Source organism: Tachyglossus aculeatus, chromosome 5 (genome assembly GCF_015852505.1).
Source record: "Tachyglossus aculeatus isolate mTacAcu1 chromosome 5, mTacAcu1.pri, whole genome shotgun sequence".
NCBI classification, from domain to species: Eukaryota; Metazoa; Chordata; class Mammalia; order Monotremata; family Tachyglossidae; genus Tachyglossus; species Tachyglossus aculeatus.
This window is the reverse complement of record NC_052070.1, coordinates 85,940,878-85,964,247: the sequence shown is the minus strand read 5'-3', so window position 1 is coordinate 85,964,247 and position 23,370 is coordinate 85,940,878. Positions and strand designations below refer to the sequence as shown.

At 45.0% G+C, this 23,370-nt stretch overlaps 1 non-coding gene across 1 annotated transcript; it reads left to right on the top strand.

Annotated features, from left to right (window-relative positions):
- The first annotated feature begins 11,476 nt into the window (after positions 1-11,476).
- Positions 11,477-11,614, top strand: LOC119929311. The gene has a single exon (XR_005451442.1). It is a non-coding gene; the product is annotated as a small nucleolar RNA SNORA7 (small nucleolar RNA).
- The last annotated feature ends 11,756 nt before the right edge of the window (positions 11,615-23,370 follow it).

Sequence of the window (23,370 nt, the reverse complement as noted above, 5' to 3'; positions counted from 1 at the left end):
AATATGGTGTAAAATCTATGAAGTTGTCGAACTTTTTGGGATTGTACATTCAACTGTTCAGCCTGGGGCAGGATGGGTCTTCTTCTAAATTTGTCATCGTCGTCATCAATATCATTATCATCGTTGTCGATGGTATTTATTGAGCACTGTATTAACTGCATTGGAGTGTACAGTAAAATAGAGTTAGTAGACATGTTCCCAGTCCACAATGAGCTTGCAGTTTTAGAGCCTTTGTTGTTTTGTTCTTCAGACTTCACCAGCCAGATAATAATAATAATAATAATGTTGGCATTTGTAAGCGCTTACTATGTGCAAAGTACTGTTCTAAGCTCTGGGATACATGGTGATCAGGTTGCCCCACATGGGGCTCACAGTCTTAATCCCCATTTTACAGATGAGGGAACTGAGGCTCAGAGAAGTTAAGTGACTTGCCGGAAGTCACACAGCAGATGTGTGGTAGAGCCAGGATTCGAACCCATGACCTCTGACTCCAAAGCCCGGGCTCTTTCCACTGAGCCAGGCTGCTTCTCTGGTGACAGCAGCAAGGCGAAGCTCTTTGATGTGCAGGGAATGCGCCTACCGACTGTGTTACATTGTATGCTCTCAAATGCTCAGCACAACACTCAGCACAGAGTAAGCACTCAGCAAATACCAGTGATTCATTGATTGACTGTGACTCTGATACTGACTGATGAATGTAAGCTTGTTGTGGGCAAGGAATTTTCATTCAGTCATTCAATCATATTTATTGAGTGCTTGCTGTGAGCAAAGCACTGTACTAAGCACCTGGAAAAGTACAATATAAAAATAAGCATATTACCTTCAGTTCACAGTGAATTTACAATCTAGAGAAATGGGTCTGTTATATTGTTCTAACCTACTTGATGTGTTCTAATCTCAGCTCCGCCACTTGTCTGCCGTTTGATCTTGGGCGGGTCACTCCACTTCTAGAGAAGCAGCATGGCTCAGTGGAAAGAGCCCGGGCTTTGGAGTCAGAGTTCATGGGTTCAAATCCCAGCTCCGCCAACTGCCAGCCATGTGACTTTGGGCAAGTCACTTAACTTCTCTGTGCCTCAGTTAGCTCATCTGTAAAATGGGGATTAAGACTGTGAGCCCCCCCATGGGACAAGCTGATCACCTTGTAACAGTGCTTTGCACATAGTAAGTGCTTAATAAATGTCATTATTTTCATTATTATTATTATTCTAGAGGTCTCTGTTACCTCATCTGTCAAATGGGGACTGAGACTGTGAGCCCCACATGGGACAGGGACTTTGTCCAACTTGTTTTGCTGTATCCACCCCAGTGCTTAAAACATTGCCTGGAACATAGTACGCACTTAACAAATAACATCATTATTATTACTGCTATATTGCACTCTCCCAAGCACTTAGTACAACACTCTGCACCCAGTAAGCGCTCAATAAATGCGATTGACTGGCAGGTCTTCCTCTTCTAGACTTTGAGCCCGTTGTTGGGTAGGGACCGTCTCTATATGTTGCCAACTTGTACTTCCCAAGCGCTTAGTACAGTGCTCTGCACACAGTAAGCGCTCAATAAATACGATGGAATGAATGAAAGAATAATGTACCATCAGCAGCCCTACCTCCTCTATCCTGAAGTGACCTGGGAAATGTTATTAGTGGAACATCAGTGAAATACCGGGGTTTCTTCCTTGCTATTTTTCTCACCATTCCATCTCCACAGGGGTGGCTTAGAAAATAAATGAAGCCAAAGAAAGTCTCAAAAATAATCAAACATGTTGTCTCTCAGTGCCTTGTCCTGCTCATTAACTTATTGTTGATATTCATTAATCCAGTGTAAAACTGTAATTAAAAATAAACTCCTTTTCCGAGAGAAGAAGGGAGGTGGGGGGGGGAAGGGAAACAGACAGCAAATGTGCTGATTACCATAGTCAGAGCGTATTTGAAGCAATTTGCTTTTCTTTTTTAATTTCCCTCTCTTGATTGGAAAACAGCAAGCTTTAGCACATTCAAGGCAAAATATTTAACCATTTGAGCATTCAAAATTGGAACCAGTAAGAAGTTGTGGGCTGGAGAAATAAGTGGATAAGCTGAAAATAATGAGGGTATTGAGAAGTCTTTATTGTTGTGCCAAGCAAAGTGTTATGTACTGGGATAAAAATAAAATCATGAAATCAGACACAGACCCTGTCCCCTACAGGGCTCACAGTCTAATAGGGAGGAAGAGTAGATGTTTTATCACCACTTGACATGTGACAAAACAGGCACAGAGTTGTTAAGTGACTTTTTAGTAACTTTGAAAAAAAATTCCTTCCTGCCTATATCCACCCACACCTCAGAAACCTCCAGTGGTTACTCATTCCTCTTTGTAGTCAAGGAGACTATTTTATTTTGTTAATACGTTTTGTTTTGTTCTCTGTCTTCCCCTTCTAGACTGGGAGCCCGCTGTTGGGTAGGGACCATCTCTATATGTTGCCAACTTGTACTTCCCAAGCGCTTAGTACAGTGCTCTGCACACAGTAAGCGCTCAATAAATACGATTGAATGAATGAATGGTTCTAAGAGTCTCAATCAGCTTCTCCCTCCTACTTATCCACTCTCTTCTCCCACAACACTTGTCACCCTCTTCATATTTCTCTCACACAAATCAATTCACTGCAGCTCATTCTTCATTCATTCATTCAATCACATTCACTGAGCACTTACTGTGTGCCGAGCACTGTACTAAGCACTTGGAAAGTACAATTCAGCAATAGAGACAATCCCTGCCCACACCAAGCTTACAGTCTAGAAGCCAGGCTATCCTGTCTCCCCTGCAAACAATTCCAGTGCTTAGAACAGAACTTTGCACATAATAAGCGCTTAATAAATGCCATTAAAAAAAAAAATTCCAACTTCCCTGGAACGCCTTCCCCCTTGAAACCCAACAGGCCATTGCTCTCCTTATCTTCAAAGCCTTTTTGAAATCACATCTCTTCCAGAAAGCCTTCCCTGATTCACCTCCAGTCTCCCCAGGCTCTATCTTCTTAACTGCCACTTCAGCATCTCTACACTAACTAAACATTGAAGTATTCACAGATGCCCTTAGCTTGTAAATGTGTATCTTAAGTACCCCATTACTTAAGCACTAGTTCATCTACTATGCTCTTTTCCTTCTTACTCCTATCTGTAAATTAATAATAATAGCATTTATCAGGCTTGTGTAGTACTATGGGTACTAAGCAGTAGTGTAGATACAAGATAATTAGATAGCACACATTTCCTATCTCGTGAGGCTCATAGCCCAAGAGGTAAGGAAGCAAGTGTTTAATCCCCACTCTATAAATGAGGAAACTGAGGTACAAAGAAGTTAAGTACTAAGCAGTAGTGTAGATACAAGATAATTAGATAGCACAGATTTCCTATCTCATGAGGCTCATAGCCCAAGAGGTAAGGAAGCAGATGTTTAATTCCCCACTTTATAAATGAAGAAACTGAGGTACAAGAAAGTTAAGTTACTTACAGGCTTGGGAGTCAGAGGTTGTGGGTTCTAATCTTGCTCCACCCCTTGTCAGCTGTGTGACCTTGGGCAAGTCACATAACTTCTCTGCACCTCAGTTACCTCATCTGTAAAATGGGGATTAAGACTGTGAGCCCTACGTGGGACAATCTGATTACCTTGTATCTACCCCAGCGCTTAGAACAGCGCTTGGCACATAGTAAGTGCTTAACAAATACCAACATTATTACTTTCCCAAGATCACACAGCAGGCAAGTAGAAGATCCAGGATGAGAACCCAGCCTCTCGAACTACCAAGCCCGTGATTTTTCCACTAGGCCACACTGCTTCTCAATTATTTAAGAATCCTTGTCCCCTCCTGACTGGATTGCCAGCTCCTGGAGGTTAAGGATTGTGTCTACTAATTCTATTGGATTCTCCCAAGTGTTTAGTGCAGTGTTCTGCACAAGGTGAACACTAGAAAGATAGTATTGACTGAGAACAAGGGCAATGGTAGAATTTCCATGTGTGCAGACCTTGGGAAAAGAAAAAGACAGCTAGCCATCTGTCCTAGATATAGGTCATATACCTGCCTTAAACAGGGGGCTGATCCTGATAATTATAATGATGACATTTATTAAGTGCTTACTATGTGCAAAGCACTGTTCAGGTTACAAGGTGATCAGGTTGTCCCACGGGGGGCTCACGGTCTTCATCCCCATTTTACAGATGAGGGAACTGAGGCCCAGAGAAGTGAAGTGACTTGCCCAAAGTCACACAGCTGACAATTGGCGGAGCCGGGATTTGAACCCATGACCTCTGACTCCAAAGCCCATGCTCTTTCCACTGAGCCATGCTGCTTCTCTGATGACCTCTCCGTGCTTAGTAAAATGCTTTGCACATAGTAAGCACTCAATAAATATGATTGAATGAATGGTTGGGGAAGGGAAGATGGCAAAGAATAAACCCTCTTTCATTTCCCTCCGCTCCTTCCCTACTTCGCCGAGTCCTCCCCGCTCTCTTGCAACATATTTCAAGTCATCTGAAGTTGAACTGGCCCGTTCTGCTCCTCCACCACTGGTCTCCCCCATCGATTATGCTGATGATGGCCAAGCAGGGAACTGGCTACTGTGAAGTCCCCCTCCTCCACCAACTCACTCTCAATCCAAACTGGAAGTTGTTTGGCAGGAAACTCCTGGAAGAATCCTTAGTCCACGGGACAAAGCCCATTTGTAAGAAGCAACTAAAGCCAACAGTCTAATTGAGCTGTGCTTTCCTTTCCTTGTCTTCCCCTATCAATGAATTGTCACCGTGGCTGGTATTAATTGGAATGGCTAAATAGAGTTGCGTATTTTCCTGGCTGGGTTGGGAGGTCGGTGTTGATCAGCAGTCTGGTTTGGGATGGTGGCTCTATTTCTCTAGCCCTGGAGCCCAGGCTCTGACCTGGTCCCGCCTCCCTCCCGTCCTCCTTTCCTCCTTTTGGGACCCGTGCCGGATCAGCGTTTTTATTTTACGATGCCTGATTTATCCCTTTGCTGAAGCTTTCATTTCAACTTGGAGAATGTTCAAAGTAAAGCTCACCCTGTTACAGACTTAATTGAACCATATTTCAGTCTCAGTGCATCTGTTCACTGTGGCTTCCTTATCTCGGGCCCATAAACTTTTATTAAGTTATATATCAGGAGATATATATATATATACATATATGTATGTGTGTGTGTTTACATATACTATATATGTGTACTTATGTAATGTATGTATATGAGTGTGGGTGTGTGCATCCTAACATGTTTTGGTTCTTTTGTGGGGGGGGGTGGAAACTGAGGATGAAGGCAGAGGACCCCAAGGGAGTTTAAATGGAGTTCCTTCCATTCTGCCCTTCGCGTTTAATCCAGAAAGGACATGGTCACATTAACCTCAATTTACTTAGCTGCACACTGTCAGAGCCAGGATTTTGTTCATTTCCACTGGGTTTATTGGTGTGCTTGATATGCTGATACTATCCACATTAACCCCTCCTCCACCTCTGTCAAATCTGCTTTTCAGTATTACAGCTCACTTTGGGGGACCTGGAATAATTTGGGAAATGTAAATACAATATCCTCTTCCCACCTCCAATCAATCTATCTGTAATATAAATTTAAGTGAGTGAAAATGATCACTGACTCATAGAGGAAACAAACACCTCTTCTCTTAGAGACTTAACTTGTTCTGCTCTGGCATTGACTACCTTAGGTTCTTTAGGGATATCTGCTAAGAACTTGGGGTTCCCTCCCCCCCATACTTCCCCACCCCCCAGCAATTAGGTAGATACTGTTTTTCTTGGTTGCTTCTTCTATCTGTAATTTATTTTAATGTCTGTCTTCCCTGGATAGATTGTAAACTCTTTGAGGACAAGAATTGCATCTACTGACTCTATTGTACTCTCCCAAGTGCTTAGTACAGTGCTCTTTACAAAGTAAGTGCTTAATTAATACCCCTGATTGATTAATGATTGATTGATTGATTGGTCAGCAGCAACAGCAGGAATGTCATGTAATCCCTTTGCATAGAAATCCCAACCTTGTATAAGAATATAAGAATATCATAGTAGAGTGTACCGTAGAGAAAAACTGAAAGGAGAAGGGAAACAGCCAGGAAACAATGGAAAAAGCTGGGAAACATCAGAGGCCACACAATGGGAAAAAAGAAACAGAGTTTGAGGAAAAAAAAGAGGCAGGAAACAGAGGGGGCCAGAATGCTGAGGGACAGAAAGGAAAGACTTCTAGACTGTGAGAGGCCACACAATGGGAAGAAAGAAACAGAGTTTGAGGAAAAGAAAGAGGTAGGAATCAGAGGGGGCCAGAATGCTGAGGGACAAAAGGAAAGACTTCTAGATTGTGAGCCCACTGTCGGGTAGGGACCGTCTCTATACGTTGCCAACTTGTACTTCCCAAGCGCTTAGTACAGTGCTCTGCACACAGTAAGTGCTCAATAAATACAATTGAATGAATGAATGAAAGAAGAGAAAAATGGATGGGACTAATTGTTGAGAACTAAGTGGGCTTAACCCAATTTGAGTGGGATGGTCAAGCTTTGGGGATGGAGGGAAACTCTCCCACTCAAAAGATTTTAAAGTCCCATGAAGGGCAGGAGTGGCAGCTGATATGGTCTTTCCTGGACAGACTTGGAAGCTTTGGACGTAGCCAGAAGTGCACCAACCTAAAATAGCACTACCAGTCCAGAGAGCAGGTTCCGAGGCAGTCAGGAAGCATGGAAACTGGGGTTGCTGCTGGAGGCTGTTCCCCCACCCCCTGAACCGGTGGTGGTCCTGCCCTGGCTGGGATTTGAAGCCATGACCTCTGACTCCAAAGCCTGGGCTCTTTCCACTGAGCCATGCTGCTTCTCATAAAGGGATTAAGACTGTTAGCCCTCTGTGGGACAGGGACTGTGTCCAACCCAATTATCTTGTATCTACCCCAGGTAGAATAGTGCCTGGCAAATACAATAATTATTCTTATGTGCCTAAAGGTGTCTGTGTCCGTCTTTCAGTATACCTGTGAGAGGTCTGGAAAGGTAGAGAAGCAGCGTGGCTTAGTGGAAAGAGCAAGGGCTTGGGAGTCAGAGGTTGTGGGTTCTAATCCCAGCTCCGCCACTTGTCAGCTGTGTGACTTTGGGCAAATCACTTAGCTTCTCTGGGCCTCAGTTACCTCATCTGTAAAATGGGGATTAAGACTGTGAGCCCCATGTGGGACAACCTGATCACCTTGTATATATCCCAGCACTTAGAACAGTGCTTGGCACCTAGTAAGCACTTAACCATTACCATTATTATTATTATTATTACTATTATTATTATGTCAGTCCTGCCCCAGGGATGATGACTGTCCTCTTTCTCGTCTTCTTCAATGGGAGAAACCCCAGACCCTGCCTCTTTGGCCAATGCCACTCCTGCTGCTGCCACCCTATCACCATCACACCTGAACTTACCCTACTGGGCACTGGATGAAACTTTCTGCAGTGAATCGACTCACATCCTCCAATCATGCAGGACACTGCTCTTCGTCACCTACGCAGACCAGTTTTGGTACAGGGAAGTGGCTGTGGTTATCACTGGCCCTAACTGGCTGCCTTCTGCCACCCGCTTCCTACCCCCCGTCTTTGATGACGCCAGGGTTGATGACCAGTGGTAACGGCGGCTGCTCAGCCTTCTGCCTTAAGGAGAATCAATCGTCAACCAATCAATCTAATGGACTGAGCTCTTGCTGTGTGCAGAGTACTGTACTAAATGCTTCGGGGAGTACAGTATAACAGAATTAGCAAGAACGGCAGGGACGACTGAAAGATGGCAAATTGGCTGGGGCCTGTTGGAGGAGGGAGGGAGAGACACCTGCTGCAGGAAAGGAGGTGTTCTCCCCATCCTTATCTATATCTCTTCCTCTTTTCCCTCCTCTACTCCTCTCTCTCTTCCTCTTTTCCATCCTCTACTCATCTCTCACTTTTCCCTCTTCTACTCCTCTCTCTTCCCTCATCTATTTCTATTTCTTTTCCCTCTTCTAATACTCTCTTTTCCCTCCTCTACTCCTCTCTCTTTTCCCTCTTCTACTCCTCTCTCTTTCTTTTCCCTCCTCTATTCCTTTTTCTATTTTCCTTCTTCTACTCCTCTTTCTTTTCCTCTTCTACTCCTCTCTCTCTATTCCTGCTTCCTCTCTCTTTTTTCCTCCTCTACTCATCTCTTTCTCTTTTCCCTCCTCTACTTCGCTCTCATTCTCTTTTCCCCCTTCCCCTCTCTCCCTCTTTCCTCTTCTACTCCTCTCTCTTTTCCCTCTACTCCTTTCTCTTTTCCCCAACTGCTCTCTCTTTCTTTTCCCTCTACTCCCCTCTCTCTTTTCCCAACTCTCCTGCATATCTCTTTCCTCCTCTCCCTTTCTTCCTTTTCTTTTCCCTCTTCTTTTTCCATTTCTCTCTCTCCCTGTCTCTCTGTCTCTGTCTGTCCTTCTCTCTTTTCTCTATCCTCCCCTGCCCCACAGGTTTGGCACAATTCATTCATTCATTCGTACTTATTGAGTGCTAACTGTGTGCAGAGCACTGTACTAAGCACTTGGAAAGTACAATTCAGCAGCAAATAGAGACAATCCCTACCCAACAACAGGCTCACGGTCTAGAAGCAGGGAAAGCTGTCCCTTCTGAGCACCCAAAGCATGAAGGGAACTTTAATAATAATAATGATAGTATTTATTAAGTGCTTACTATGTGTCAAACACTTTTCTAAGCACGGGGGTAGATGAAAAATAATAAGATTCCACACAATCACTGGCTCATAGAGGGCTCACGGTCTAAGATGGAAGGAAAGCAGGTACCTTATCCTTATTTTATAGTTCATCAATCGGTCATTGGTATTTATTGTCTGCTTGGGTAAACGTGATTCCTGCCCTCAAGAAGATTACAGTCTAGGAGAGGGAAACTGAGTCCCAGCAAGAATAAGTGACTTATCCCAAGGTAAGCACCCTCTCCTAGTGTTCTTTAATATTAATAATGATAATGATTATGGTATCTGTTAAGCACTTACTATGTCCTAAGCACTGTTCTAAACACTGGGGTAGATGCAAGGTAATCAGGTTGTCCCAAGTGGGGCTCACAGTCTTAATAGACTTAGGAGGCCTTCCCAGACTGAGCCCTCTCCTTCCTCTCTCCCTCCTTCCCCCTCCCTATCCCCTCCGCCTTACCTCCTTCCCCTCCTCGAAGCACCTGTGTATATGTATATATGCTTGTACATATTTATTACTCTATTTATTTATTTTACTTGTACATATTTATTCTATTTATTTTATTTTGTTAATATGTTTTGTTTTGTTGTCTGTCTCCCCCTTCTAGACTGTGAGCCTGCTGGTGGGTAGGGACCATCTCTATATGTTGCCAACTTGTACTTCCCAAGCGCTTAGTACAGTGCTCTGCACACAGTAAGTGCTCAATAAATATGATTGAATGAATGAATAATAACCATTGTACAGATGAGGTAACTGAGGCACAGAGAAGTTAAGTGACTTGCCCAGGTAACACAGCAGGGTTAGAACCCATGACCTCTGACTCTCAAGCCTGGCTCTTCCCACTAAGCCATGCTGCTTCTCCAATAATAATTATATTAAGTGCTTACTATGTGCCAAGCACTGTTCTAAGCACTGGGGGAGATATAAGGTAATCAGGTTGTTCCACATGGAGCTCACAGTCTTAATAACCATTTTGCAGATGAGGTAACTGAGGCACAGAGAAGTGGCTTGCCCAAAGTCACACAGCTGACAATTTCCCTTTGGCAACCCCTCTGCCGCCTCTTTTCCCTCTACTCCTCTCTCTCTTTTCCCAACTCTCCTGCATATCTCTTTCCTCCTCTCCCTTTCTCCCTTTTCTTTTCCCTCTTCTTTTTCCATTTCTCTCCATTTCCAATTCCCTGGCAGAGGCGGCATTAGAACCCACCACCTCTGACTCCAAAGCTCTTTCCACTAAGCCACCCTGCTTTTGTAGGACCTGTGCCCATCATTCCTCTTTCAATCTCCCACCCAAAACCCTGGCCCCTTCCCTTGCTGGAGGGAGAGAGGAATTTGTTATCAGCGGTTTTAGGGGGAGCTGAATCCAGATCCCAGTTAAGTCCCCGGAGGCAGATAGCATTTGGGGAAGAATTCTGGCAACTTTTGCTTTCTCACCACTGCTAATTCACCCCATTATCTCTCTCTCCCAACTGCCCATGATGGGAGTTTTATGAATTACCGGCTTTAATAGGTTTGAATTTTACAGCCCCAGAGCCACAGGACCCAACAATTTGAAATATCACTGTAGCAGCTGATGTTCTCCTCAGAACCCTACATATTTAAAGAGAATTTCTGTTCCCAGCATAAATGACTTTGGCGAGAAAAAAAAAATCCCCATATTTAATGTTTTATCAAAAGGAAGGAGGAGGTGGGCAGAGGGGGAGAGGAGGAGGGAGATTTGCAGAACATCAAACAGACTCCAATGTTGTGCATTTAGCAAAATGAGAGTACAGCAAATTGGAGGTTTAAATGCAGAAGGTTTAAACATCTTTTGAGGCAAATAATGAGATTTGAGATTTAGAGTAATCTGAATGAGGTATCTGGTTTCCCTTCTAGGGAGAAGGGAACAATGAACCAGCACATAACTAATTGATTGAAAGTTTGGTAGACAATACCTTTTATCAATAGTGGCTTATCTCAAGCCTAGGATTCCTTTGCAAGGTCAGAGGTGACTACAACCCAACTATCTCTGCCCTGACTCTGTTTCTGTCTCTGCCCCTCCCTAACTCTGTGACTTAAAGTAGTCACTCCGCCTCTCTGAATCTATGGAGACTCATCCCACACCCAGCTCTCCTTCCCTGGGGCTGCAGAGGAAAGAGATGGTTTCTATTAAGCAGTCTGCGCTCTGTTGAGAACCGAGTCACTCTTATTTTTCCCAACCTCTCGGGCCATAGAGATACTCATCGCCTCTAGTTTATAAAGCCAACATGTCCGGGAGTTAGGTGACAGTTCGCAAAAAGCTCGAAAAAACCATAATGAAAATACCACCTATTGAGATGGGTAAATATTGTTTTCAAATAGTCAGCAGCTTGGTGCAATGTAATTTATTTCCAGCATGTTGACGTACGAGTTGAGATGATTGCATCTACTCTTCTTTTTTAAATATATTTTGCATGCTATCACTCATGGAAGATTTAGAATACGGCAGGCATATATTTGGTATTCTAAGAGGCATACAACTTTCCTCAAATTTTGACCGGGGCCACAGATTCTAAAAGACCCCATCACTGGGGTAAGGTGGGAATAATAATAAAAAAAAAGATCAAAGAAGCAAACCTGATTTTCTCAGTGAGCCTCTCCTAACTGCCCCTCCCGCTCCCACACAGAACCCATGGTGTGGAGCTGTGGGGTTTCTCCTTGTGAGCAAGCAGGCTTACAGTGCAGAATGGGAAGCCTCCTCACAGAGGAAGGTCACCTTTTCGTTCTGCTTTGTTTTATGGTATGTTAAGCACCACCTCTCGGGGTCACACCAGGAGAGTTTCCAGTACTCTACAAGTCTCGGCTATGGGAGGGAGAGTCAAGCAGAGGCATATCCATTCTATTCCTAGCTTGGCCAGTGACTAGCGAGTGGAAGGCAATCTGCTACAAGTCAAAACTCACCCGTGCTGGGCAGCAGCGGCTTGGGAGAGAGTAGAGAGCGGAGACTCAAGTTTACTGTGCAAAAGGAGGCAATGATAAACCGCTTCCATATTTTTACCAAGAAAACTCTGTGGATACACTACCAGAACAATCGCAGATGGAGGCAGGGCGTTCTGGGAGAGATGTATCCATGGTGTCGCTATGGGTCGGACACGACTCGATAGCGTAAGACATCAACAACAATGTTAAGCACTGACTGTATGGCGGACACTGTACTGAGCGCTGGGATGGATAAAAGTCAATCAGGTTGGACATAGTCCCTGTCCCACATGGGAGACATGGTCTTAATCCCCATTTTCAATGTGGAAAGGGAAATGAATCCTCATATATTGTGGTACTCTCCCAAGTGCTTAGTACAGTGCCCTGCACGCAGTAGCACTCAATAAATATGATTGACTGATATGCAGTAACTGAGGCACAGAGAAGCCAAGTGACTTGCCCAAAGTCACACAGCAGACAAGTGGCAGATCCAGGATTAGAACCCAAGTCCTTCTGACTTAGGCCCCTGCTCTATGCAGGCTTCAGTGCTTCTCTGTTTGCTCCAAAGCACTGCCTATCACCAATGAATAGAATAATTCACTGATCCTGCTAGGCTCTGAAGGGAAAAGTTTACCCATTCTTTTGTCAGATCACATACTGAACCATAGAAATCCGATGCAGAAAGAGTTCATATCTAGACTACCCCCACTACTTCTAGAAGAATATGCATCTATACTCTCCCTGGTTGGTAGAGATAATATCTCTTAAAGATTTTAGGGGAGGAGAACCCATAACATCCCTTAGAAACCTGTAGCCAGTAACTTTAAGCAGTGACCTTTTCTTCTGAAAACTCTGAAGCATAGCCTATATTTCTCCTCCTTAGAAGTCTTTTATCAGCCATATGCATCCAATCTAATCATGACTGGAGACTTCATGGCCTTTCCCCAAAGAGTAGATCCAAGCTCTGGGGTAGGTATAAGTTTATCAGGTCAGACAGAGTCTCATCTGACCCACTCTTTTGAACGTTCGGGCCCCAAGATGCTGGGTGGCCAGGATGGCTGCTCTCCTCCTATAGCAGCTGGCTCTCGTTCTGCTCTGATGTTGAATGACTAGTGGTTAGCTTCTCTTGTCTTCTCATGCTCCAGGAGTCAAGCAAGGGGTTTTTCTTGTACCCATGGGGCTCAGAGCATGAAAGCACTCTTCGTGGCTCTTCTAGGAGTCAATACTTGGGCATTCACCACTCAAAGTACCACATGATCCCCCCTGTGCTCTCTACTTTCCTTTTTGCCAAACTACAGCCCCTGTTTTCTTCTAATGCCTACCTTCTCCAAAACCCTTCCCAGGTGAATTCCCCAAACTCCCAAGTTTCCTCTGGCAATTATTATAACTCCATAAAATACAATGACTTAAGGGTTTCTGCTGTTTCTAGTCCTATTCATTCATTCATTGTCGTATTTATTGAGCACTTACTGTGTGCAGGGCACTGTACTAAGAGCTTGGGAAGTACAAGTTGGCAACATATAGAGATGGTCCCTACCCAACAACAGGCTCATGGTTTAGAAGGGGGTGACAGACAATGAAACTGCTTTATGTCCTATGTTTCTGTCACTTAAACTGTGTGAGCAGCTAGTTCTGCCATAATGCATGTTTTCATTACCTGTTTTGACAAGAAGGTTGTTAGTGAATTGGGTAACGTTTGTCTAACATGAGCCACCCCAGATATGGAAAGTTATGGCCTTGGAAGAAATGCCCCATGGGCATATGCTACAGCACAACTTTTCTTAACCAGGGATTTTGCAGGAATACAACCCCCATGTTTTAATCAATCAATTGTATTTATTGAGCACTTACTGTGTGCAGAGCACTGTACTAAGTGCTTGGGAAGTACAAGTTGGCAACATATAGAGATGGTCCCTACCCAACAACAGGCTCACGGTTTAGAAGGGGGTGACAGACAATGAAACTGTTTAATGTCCTATGTTTCTGTCACTTAAGCTGTGTGAGCAGCTAGTTCTGCCATAATGCATGTTTTCATTACCTGTTTTGACAAGAAGGTTGTTAGTGAATTGGGTGACGTTTGTCTAACATGAGCCACCCCAGATATGGAAAGTTATGGCCTTGGAAGAAATGCCCCATGGGCATATGCTACAGCACAGCTTTTCTTAACCAGGGATTTTGCAGGAATGCAACCCCCATGTTTTAATCAATCAATCGTATTTATTGAGCACTTACTGTGTGCAGAGCACTGTCCTAAGCACTTGGGAAGTACAAGTTGGCAACATATAGAGACAGTCCCTACTTTTAAGAGAACTGAGTACATTTGTTGGTTTTATCACTCCCAATAGATTTTACATTAGAGCACCAAGTTATTCCATTCTAGCTATTCTCTGTACTAGCCAACTCTCAGTAAGTGAGATTTGAGCACAGGGAGAACTGCGAGAGAGTGTGAATGGTTCTGTGCAAGTCACCCCCACTACTACAGAAACAACTCAAGGCCCCTTAAGGCAGACCTTTCCCCTTTGAGCCACTATTGCTGAGCAGTGCTCTCCTTGAATGGCAACAGGGCAGAAAAAATACCTGACTATTTTCAAGTGAGCAAGTGACTTTGTCTCACAGATGCTCACACTCACGAGATATAGTCTCGTCTGGGAAGTGTTGTCATTCAACAGTGTTTGAAAGTACAGATGGAGTCAAAGCAGAGCAGGGAGGTGGAGCTAAGGTATTCAAAGGTGACTCCTGGTCCAATAAAATTGAAATTCATGCAGGTGGAGGGAGAGGAGCAAGGCATGTCCGTCGGCAGTGGTGGTGGAAGTGGTCCTGTGATTCCAGCTCAGCCTGCGGTCTGGTGAGGGCAGGGCGAAGCCCAAGGAGCCCCAAACCAGTCCAGAGTCAGGCAGTCGGTCAATTATATTTATAATAATAATAATAATGGTACTTGTTAAGCACTTACTATGTGCCAAGCACTGTTCTAAGCACTAAGGTAGATACAAGTTAATCAGGTTGGACACAGTCCCTGTACCACACGGGACTCGGATCCTCATTAAAATACTTCAGATTTCAGAATGTTATCTTTTTCATTCTGACCCTGTCAGTCCCAATTCCAGGGATGCAAATTGCTTCCCATTATTCCCTGTCCCTGAATCGATGCTGAAAGAGAATTCCATTTTGGAGCAAATCAAATGTGAAATGGAGTAAGATTCAAGTGCTTAGGACAGTGCTCTGCACACAGTAAGCGCTCAATAAACACGATTGAATGAATGAATTCAGAGCTCACCATGGGCAGGGAATGTCTCTACCACTCTGTTGCACTGTAAGAATAATAATGATGGTGATAATAATGATAACAATAATAGTATTTTTAAGTACTTACTTTAGGTCAAGTATTGTTCTAAGTACTGGGGTAGATAGAAGTAAATCAGTTCCTGTCCTGCATGGGGCTCACAATTAAATAGAAGGGAGAACAGGCATTGAATCACCATTTTACAGTTGAGGAAACTGAGGCACAGGGAAGTTAAGTGACTTGCCCAAGGTTACACAGGAACCAGTGGCAGAGCTGACCCAAACCCTGTCTTCCTCCTGACTTTTCCATCGCTGTAGACAGCACCACCAACCTTCCTGTCTCACAAACCTTGGTGTTATCCTAGACTCAGCTCTCCCATTCAACCCACATATGCAATCTATCACTAAATCCTGTTGGCTCAACCTTCACAACTTTGCTTAAAACCTGCCCTTTCCCCTCCATCTGAACTGCTACGATGTTAATCCAAACATTTATCCTATCATGCCTTGATTTCCATTTCAGCCTCCTTGCTGACCTCTCTGCTTCCTGCCTCTCCCCAGGCCAGTCCATTCTTAACACTGCTGCCCAGATCATTTTTGGACAAAAACATATAGTCCATGTTTCCCCATTCCTCAAGAACTTCTAGTGGATGCCCATCCTCCTCGACATCAAACAGAAACTCCTTACCATTGGCTTTAAAACAATCACCTTGCCCCCTCCTATCTTACTTCCCCAATTACCCAGCCCACATACTTGGCTCCTCTAATGATAACCTACTCACTGCACCTTGAACTAATCTATCTCATCACTGACTTCTTACCCCCATCTTGCCTCCGACCTGGAATACCCTCCGTTCTCATATCTGGCTGATGATCACTCTCCCCACCTTCAAAGTCTTATCGAATGCACATCTCCTACAAGAAAGCCTTCCCTGATTAAGCTCTCAATTGCTGTTTTCCCACTTCATTCTGTGCTGCCCTTGTGCTTGGATTTATACCTTTTATTCACCCCTTCGTCAACCCCATAACATTTATGTACATATCTGCAGCGTGGCTTAGTGGAAAGAACCCGGGCTTGGGAGTTAGACGATGGGGGTTCTAAACCCGGCTCTGCCACTTGTCTGCTGTGTGACCTCGGGCAAGTCACTTAACTCCTCTGTGCCTCAGTTCCCTTATCTGCAAAGTGGGGATTTAAAGTGTGAGCCCTATGTGGAACAACCTGATTACTCTGTACCCACCTCAGCGCTTAGAACAGTGCTTGGCACATAGTAAGCACTTAACAAATACCATGCACTTACTATGGTGCTCTGCATACACTAAGCACTCAATAAATACTATTAATTAACTGATTGATTAGCAGAGCCCAGGTCCTCTAACTCCTAGAACCATGCTAGGCCCCTCTCTAGATTGTAAGTTTGCTGTGGGCAAGGAATGTGTCTGTTACATTGTTATAGTATACTCTCCCAAGCATTTAGTACAGTGGCTTGCACACAGTAAGTGCTCAATAAATATGACTGACTTACTGAATGATTAACTGATTGCTTTTTCTGCTTGGTCATGCTGCTTTCCACAGCCCACGTGACTTCCCACTGTAGTCTCCCAAGTGCTTAGTACAGAGGTCTACACTCCATAATCACTCAATAAATCCCATTTATTTGATGATGGTATTTGTTAAGCATTTACTATGTGCCAAGCACTGTTCTAAGCACTGGGGTAGATACAAGGTCATCAGTTTGTCCCATTTGGGGCTCACAGTCTTAATCCCCATTTTCCAGATGAGGTAACTGAGGCACAGAGATGTTAAGTGACTTGCCCAAAGTCACACAGCTGACAAGTGGCGGAGCTGGGATTAGACCCCATGACCTCTGACTCCCAAGTATGTGCTCTTTCCAATAAGCCACGCTGCTTCTCTACCTTTCCAGATCTTGTATCCCCCCCAGTGCTTAATGCAGTGCTTGGTAAAGAGTAAGCACCTAACAAACACCACAATTTTTATTACTGTCCATGCTCTGTTTCACCTCACTTTCCCTCTCTCCCCTCTTTTGCAGCCAGGGTTACTTTGAACGGACAAGCAATTAGTGGCGCGCTATCCACACTTGACTATGTGTTGGTACAACGGCGACTGTTGTACAGTAGCAGGCGACTTGATGATGGGACGCATTTAAGCTGATTGTCATGGGAGATAAATGATTTCCCTGAATGGATGCACTTTTGTTAAACTTCTGAAGGCAGCGGGAAAGTTTTTTTTTAAAAAAAAGGAAAGAAAGAAGCCTTTGAGAAAGGCTGCACCTTCCTGGAGATTTTCATTTCCGATTAGCTATCAGGTGTACAGTGCGATCTTCCGCTTCCTTGACTGTCACAGCTACAGTTTGATATTCAAGCTTTTCATTTAATCCTTCCAGGATGGCTGACTATATGGTGTCCTTGAGGATAGCTCTATTAAATGCTGAGCCTCTCGTCTTCTCTGCCTTCCTATCTCTCTTCCTCATTCTCTCCCACCTCTTGCTCTTTCTTCTCACACTTTCTCCCCTCTGCCTCTCTCTCCTCTCCCTCGCTCTTTCCTTTTTCTCTCACTCTCTCCCCCTTTTCCCTCACTCTCACTCCTCTCCCTTATTCCCTCTCTCTCTCTGTAGCCTTTTCCCTTTTCTCTCCTTTTTTCCCCTCTCCCTCATTCTCCCCTCTCCCACACTCTTTTTCTTGGCTCCCCTCTTCTTGACTCTCTCCCCTCTCTCCCACCTCCCTCACTATTTCTCTTTTCTCTCACTTTTTTCCTTTTTCCCCCCTCTCCCTTCCTCTCTCCTCTCTCCCTCACTCTTTCCCCTCTCTGTCTTCTCCCTCACTCTCTTTCTTATCTCCTCTCTCCCTCAATCTCTCCCTTGTCCTGCAGTCTTCAATAAAAAGGGCCGAGAGGGGAGGAATGCAGATGTGGATAAGAGCTTCCAATGGCTTTTCAGAGTGGTCGGTCCATATCTTCTTCTCAAGTGTGCAGCGCTCCTTGAGAGAAAGGGAACCAAACAAAAGACCACTTGAACTGAAGAGTCTGTTTCCCTCTGAGAGCTGAGGGGGTGGAAGGGAGAAGAGAAACAGTGAGAGGGAGGAGGTGGGGAGGATGGGCAGAAGGAGTTGGGGGGAAGATGGGAAGCAGAGAAGAGTGAAAGGGGAGGGAGAGGAGGAGGGAAGTAAGAAATGGAGAGAGACATTGGCAGTGCGGCGAATGGGACGACAAACTGGGAAAATTCATTAGTCACAGATTGAGCTTCTCTCCAGCCGGTTAACATCATCCGCTCAGAGCCGCCAAAGAGAAGGCCAAGCGCCGATCCATCATCCGAAGAGGCCACTTGCCAGCATCTAATATATATGGCTAAGTGGCAGCCAGAGATAGGCAGGGACCGGCTTAATATGGCTTCTGTAGGAAGTGAATGGAGAGCAGCGTCTTTATAAACACATTACACCTCAGGGAGAAGCGGGGAGAAATTCAATTAGGTGGGAACGGGAAAGGTAACTTGAATATCAATTAATCGTCTAATTGAAGGTAATAGAGACCAGGGGGCTCCCTGCCAGGTTGATTTCCACACCCGTATCCTGAGATTTTCCCAGGGATTAAAAAATACAATTTAATTACATGTTGCTATTCGGTTAGGCTCTGCTTGCTTTCGTGGTTCTCAGTTAATTACATAGTTAATTACACCACCGACAACATCCCTTCCTAATGTCCCTGCTATCCCAGTGTGTGCAGGAAAGGGATGACCCTGCTCTCTCAATTGGAGGTCGGGGACGGGGAAGCGGTTGGAAGCCTCTCTACCGAGAGACCTGGTGACCCCTAACAGGAACTATTCCAATCGCCCTTTATTCTTGATGACCGGTAAAGTAGACTAACAACATTTTCCACTGCTTTTAGGCCTCGGTGATGGGTAGTTAGAAATTGAAGCAAGGCCTGGAAAGACTGGCAAGGCTGGTCTGGAGGGACTGTCTTCTCTTGGGATGCCAAGCAGCAGTGAGAGGGGGACTCAGTATCCCAGTACGGGTAAAGGGCAGAGCATTCTGGGGCCTGAGCCTCTCTGCTTGACTAGGGCTTCAGGATAATAATGATGGCATTTATTAAGGGCTTACAATGTGCAAAGCACTGTTGGTCTCACGGAAGCAGGAGCTGAGCAGAAACCAGGCTTCACTCAAAGGCCTGGAGGTCTGGAAATGCCCGTGGAAGCAAAACAGGGCAGGCAAGGCCCAGCAACCCTAAGGGAGAGCAGTTGGGGAGGAAGAGGAGGCAGGGGCATCGTTTATTTTTAATGGTGGCAGTGAAACAGAGCATAGAACTAGGGAGATTGAGTAAAGAAATCATGACTGTGGCAAGGGGAGAATTTGTATGGATTAAAAATCAGGAGGATTTTCCATCAACTCACTCTCACCCTCAGTCTTTTAGAGCCTTGGATTTCTTATTTCAAAATTCCATACCTGAAAGTAGGAACCCAGAAATCAGACTTATCCCACAAGGGTGACTCAGTCGGTCCAAATTTCCCCCTTGGGGTTTTGGAGGTCAGTAGTCACAGAGACAGTATTGGCACGATCCCCGTTTTGGCTTCCCTTGGGCCCGCTAATGGGGCAGGCTTAGCATTGCCGGTAGAGAACAGGGGAGGGGCTGCCACCTCTTTCTGTAGGGCCTCTGATAGTGAAAAATGAACCAGGACTCTTTTCAAGTTCTTACACTGCCTCCTGCTCCTAGGATTGGGCTGAGGGAATATTGGGGATGGAGGCAAATAATAATAGAAGTAATGCCATTTACAGAGAACCCAATGGGAGCAATGCACTGTACTATACCAGAAGCACGAGATGTTTCTTAGCCACAAGGAGCACTGACTCTAATACAGGAGACAGACATACAAACATTTTCAAATAGTAAAATCAGAATAAATAGTTGAATTAAACATCTGTTCTCTGTACTCCTCAGACTGTGAGACCCATGTGGATCAGGGACTCTGTCCAACCTGATCACTTTATATCTACCCCACTGCTTACTACAGTGTTTGGCACCTATTAAGTGTTTAACAAATACCAATTATTATCATTATTGCTATTTGGAAGTGTCAGAGGTAGCAGAAGCATTGCCATGATTCTGGGAGTTGAGAGTTTGTCGAGGAAGACTTAGATGGCAGTTGGGAATTGAGGAAGGCACTGAAGATGAAGAGAGCAGTGTTCTGTTGTATTTTTGAATGAGGGTCTTCCAGGCCAGAGTGGAGGTGGGAGAAATGAGACTGAGGAGCAACGAGGGAAAGGCCGGGAGTAGTGAGGGAAGAGCTCTACTTCATAAACTGGGGAGAGTTGCTCTGCACATAGTAAGCGCTCAATAAATACGATGGAATGAATGAATGAATGAATGAATGAATGAATGGTAGAGAGCCTTGATGTCGACCTTGAGGAGTTCTTGCTTGTTGTGGAGGGAAACGAAAGCCATGGAAAGGTCTCGCTGTCAGGAGCAGCTTCAGACAGGAAGTAGGGTAAGCGGTTGCCTCAGGGCAGCCTGCAGCAGAGGTAGCTGTGCGTCTCCTGACCCTCACAGGACATTGACGAGATGATATCCAGAGCAAAACAGACTGCTCAAGATTGCTGCTGTGCAGGTGCAGAGTATCACCACTCCTCATGGCTGCCTCTGGCTTAGGGCCTGCCCAGCCACCATCTTGAGAAAGTTTCATTTTGACCAAGATCTTCCATTTCTGCTCTCTCCCTTAGCATGCCTCCATTACTGCCCCCTTAGCTAAAATGGTCAAAGGAAACTCCTAGTTTTGTTGCTGTGTTGACTGAAGAGTGGCAGGGAGGCAAGGGGGAGAGGGGAGATTTCACAGAATTAAGTTTCCTACTCCCCTGAGTTTCCCAGACTGGTGGCCCCAGCAGCTAGGCAGGGGAGGGGGAGAGAGATGGGGAGGCACTCTATTTGTTCTGTGACTTTGACACCTGTCTACATGTTTTGTTTTGTTGTCTGTCTCTCCCTTCTAGACTGTGAGCCCGTTGTTGGGCAGGGACCGTCTTTATACGTTGCCAACTTGTACTTCCCAAGCGCTTAGTACAGTGCTCTGCACAAAGTAAGCACTCAGTAAATACGATTGAAGAATAATGATAAATGTCTCTGACCGCTCTTTCTCAGTCTCCTTTGCTGGCTCCTTCTCTGCCTCCCACCCTCTGACAGTTGGAGTGCCTCAGTGATCAGTTCTGGATTCCCTTCTATTCTCCATCTACACCCACTCCCTTGGAGAACTCATTCACTTCCATGGCTTCAATTACTATCTCTAGGCAAATGATTCCCAAATCTTCGTCTGAGCCCTGAGTTCTCTCCTTCTCTGCATTCTCACATTTCCCTCTGCCTTCAGAACATCTCTATTTGGATGTCTCTCCTACACCTCAAACTTAACATGTCCCAAACAAGAATTCCTTATCTGCCCCCACAAACCCTGTCCTCCCCTTGATTTTCCTATCATTTTAGAAAGATTTAGAAAGATCATTTTTCTGTCTCACAAGCCCATGATCTTGACATTATCCTCAACTCATGTCTCTCATTCAGTCCACACATTGTCTGCTATGAAATCCTGTTGATTCTGCCTTCACTAAATCCATAGATCTGCCCTTCCTCTCCATCCAAAGTGCTGTCACACTGATCCAAGCACTCATCATTTCCTATTTTGACTCATCTGCCTCCTTGTTAACTGTCCTGAATTTTGTCACTCCCCTCTCCAGTACATACTTCCCAGAGAAGCAGCATGGCTCAGTGGAAAGAGCATGGGCTTTGGAGTCAGAAGTCATGGGTTCAAATCCCAGCTCTGCCACATAATAATAATTATAATGATGGCATTTATTAAGCACTTACTATGTGCAAAGCACTGTTCTAAGCACTGGGGAGGTTACAAGGTGATCAGGTTGTCCCACGTGAGGCTCACAGTCTTAATCCCCATTTTACAGAAGAGGTAACTGAGGCTCAGAGAAGTTAAGTGACTTGCCCAAGGTCACACTGCAGACAGCAGAGAAGCAGCATGGCTCAGTGGAAAGAGCCCGGGCTTTGGAGTCAGAGGTCATGGGTTCAAATCCTGGCTCCGCCACTCTTCAGCTGTGTGACTTCGGGCAAGTCACTTCAATCTGTGCTCTGTCTGGAGTGGTTTCACCTGACCAAGGGTCTTTCTGCCCACCCCAGGCAACCCATCCCACTCCACTCCCCACCTTTCCATCTTTTTCTGGCTCTGGCAGAAGAGGCAACAGTTCTTATGGAATCTATAGCCGGTGTCAGAGTGAGATACTGTCATATTAATGTCTGTCTTCCCCTCTAGACTGTAAGCTCATTGTGGGCAGGGAGTGTGTCTATTGTTATATTGTACTCTCCCAAGGGTTTACTTCAGTGCAAAGGCACACATTAAGCAATTGAATGAATACAGTGAATAGACGGAAGGGGAGTTGGGTGGATAGTTTGTAATTATGAGAATCAAACCTATCTATGGGAGGAGCTTGCTTCAGTCTGTTGACATGCCTCATGATGTCACTGAAATACTCAAGACCTTCAAAATGAAAGAAAGGACAATGCCATTTGGCTTCAGCCCCAGTTTGCAACCAGAGGCAGACCTTGAATGGGGTAAACACTTTCTATCCAAGGACAGGAAAGGTGGTGATCAGTGGCCAGTTCTGCTGAATACCCAAAAAGCAATCAATTCAATACCCAAATCTGGGCACCTGGAGCCAAAGAAGTTGACTGCCTGGCAGCAGAAGGGCACTGGCTCCACTGAGAGCTGCACTGGGCTAGGCTGAAGTCTCTGGTGCCAGGGCAGCCAATCCAGGGTTTCTGTGCCATAGTCAGGGCTCTGCAGTGCCTTTAGAAAGCAATAAAGGATCGCCCAAACCCATTACAAGAGAACAGAGTCACTCACCTGGGGCTGGCATTTCTCTGCTGTCTCCGTGGAGCTGGGCCCTGTGTTCTGTCAACAATGGGATGGGAATAAAGGAGCTCTTGGCCAATTCAGTAGGACTATGGTGATTTGATTGAATTGATTAAATTGGAGTGACATCACCTGAGCAGCACTCCAAATCTCTCCCAAGCACTATGACTAGGACAGCAAGGCTGGCCCTCCTAAACTGAGACAAATAAGATGGTTTACCCAGCCTGCTTTAGACTATGGTACTTCTTGAGTGTCTATTGAAAGCACAGCACTATACTAACCACTTGGGACACACCTTCCCTACCCTTGAGGAGTTTACAATCTAACAGGAGAGGCGGACAAAGATCTCTGAAGAATGGGTAATAATAATAATAATAATGTTGGTATTTGTTAAGTGCTTACTATGTGCAAGGCACTGTTCTAAGCGCTGGGGTAAATACAAGGTAATCAGGTTGTCCCACGTGGGACTCACAGTCTTCATCCCCATTTTACAGATGAGGGAACTGAGGCCCAGAGAAGTTAAGTGACTTGCCCAAAGCCAC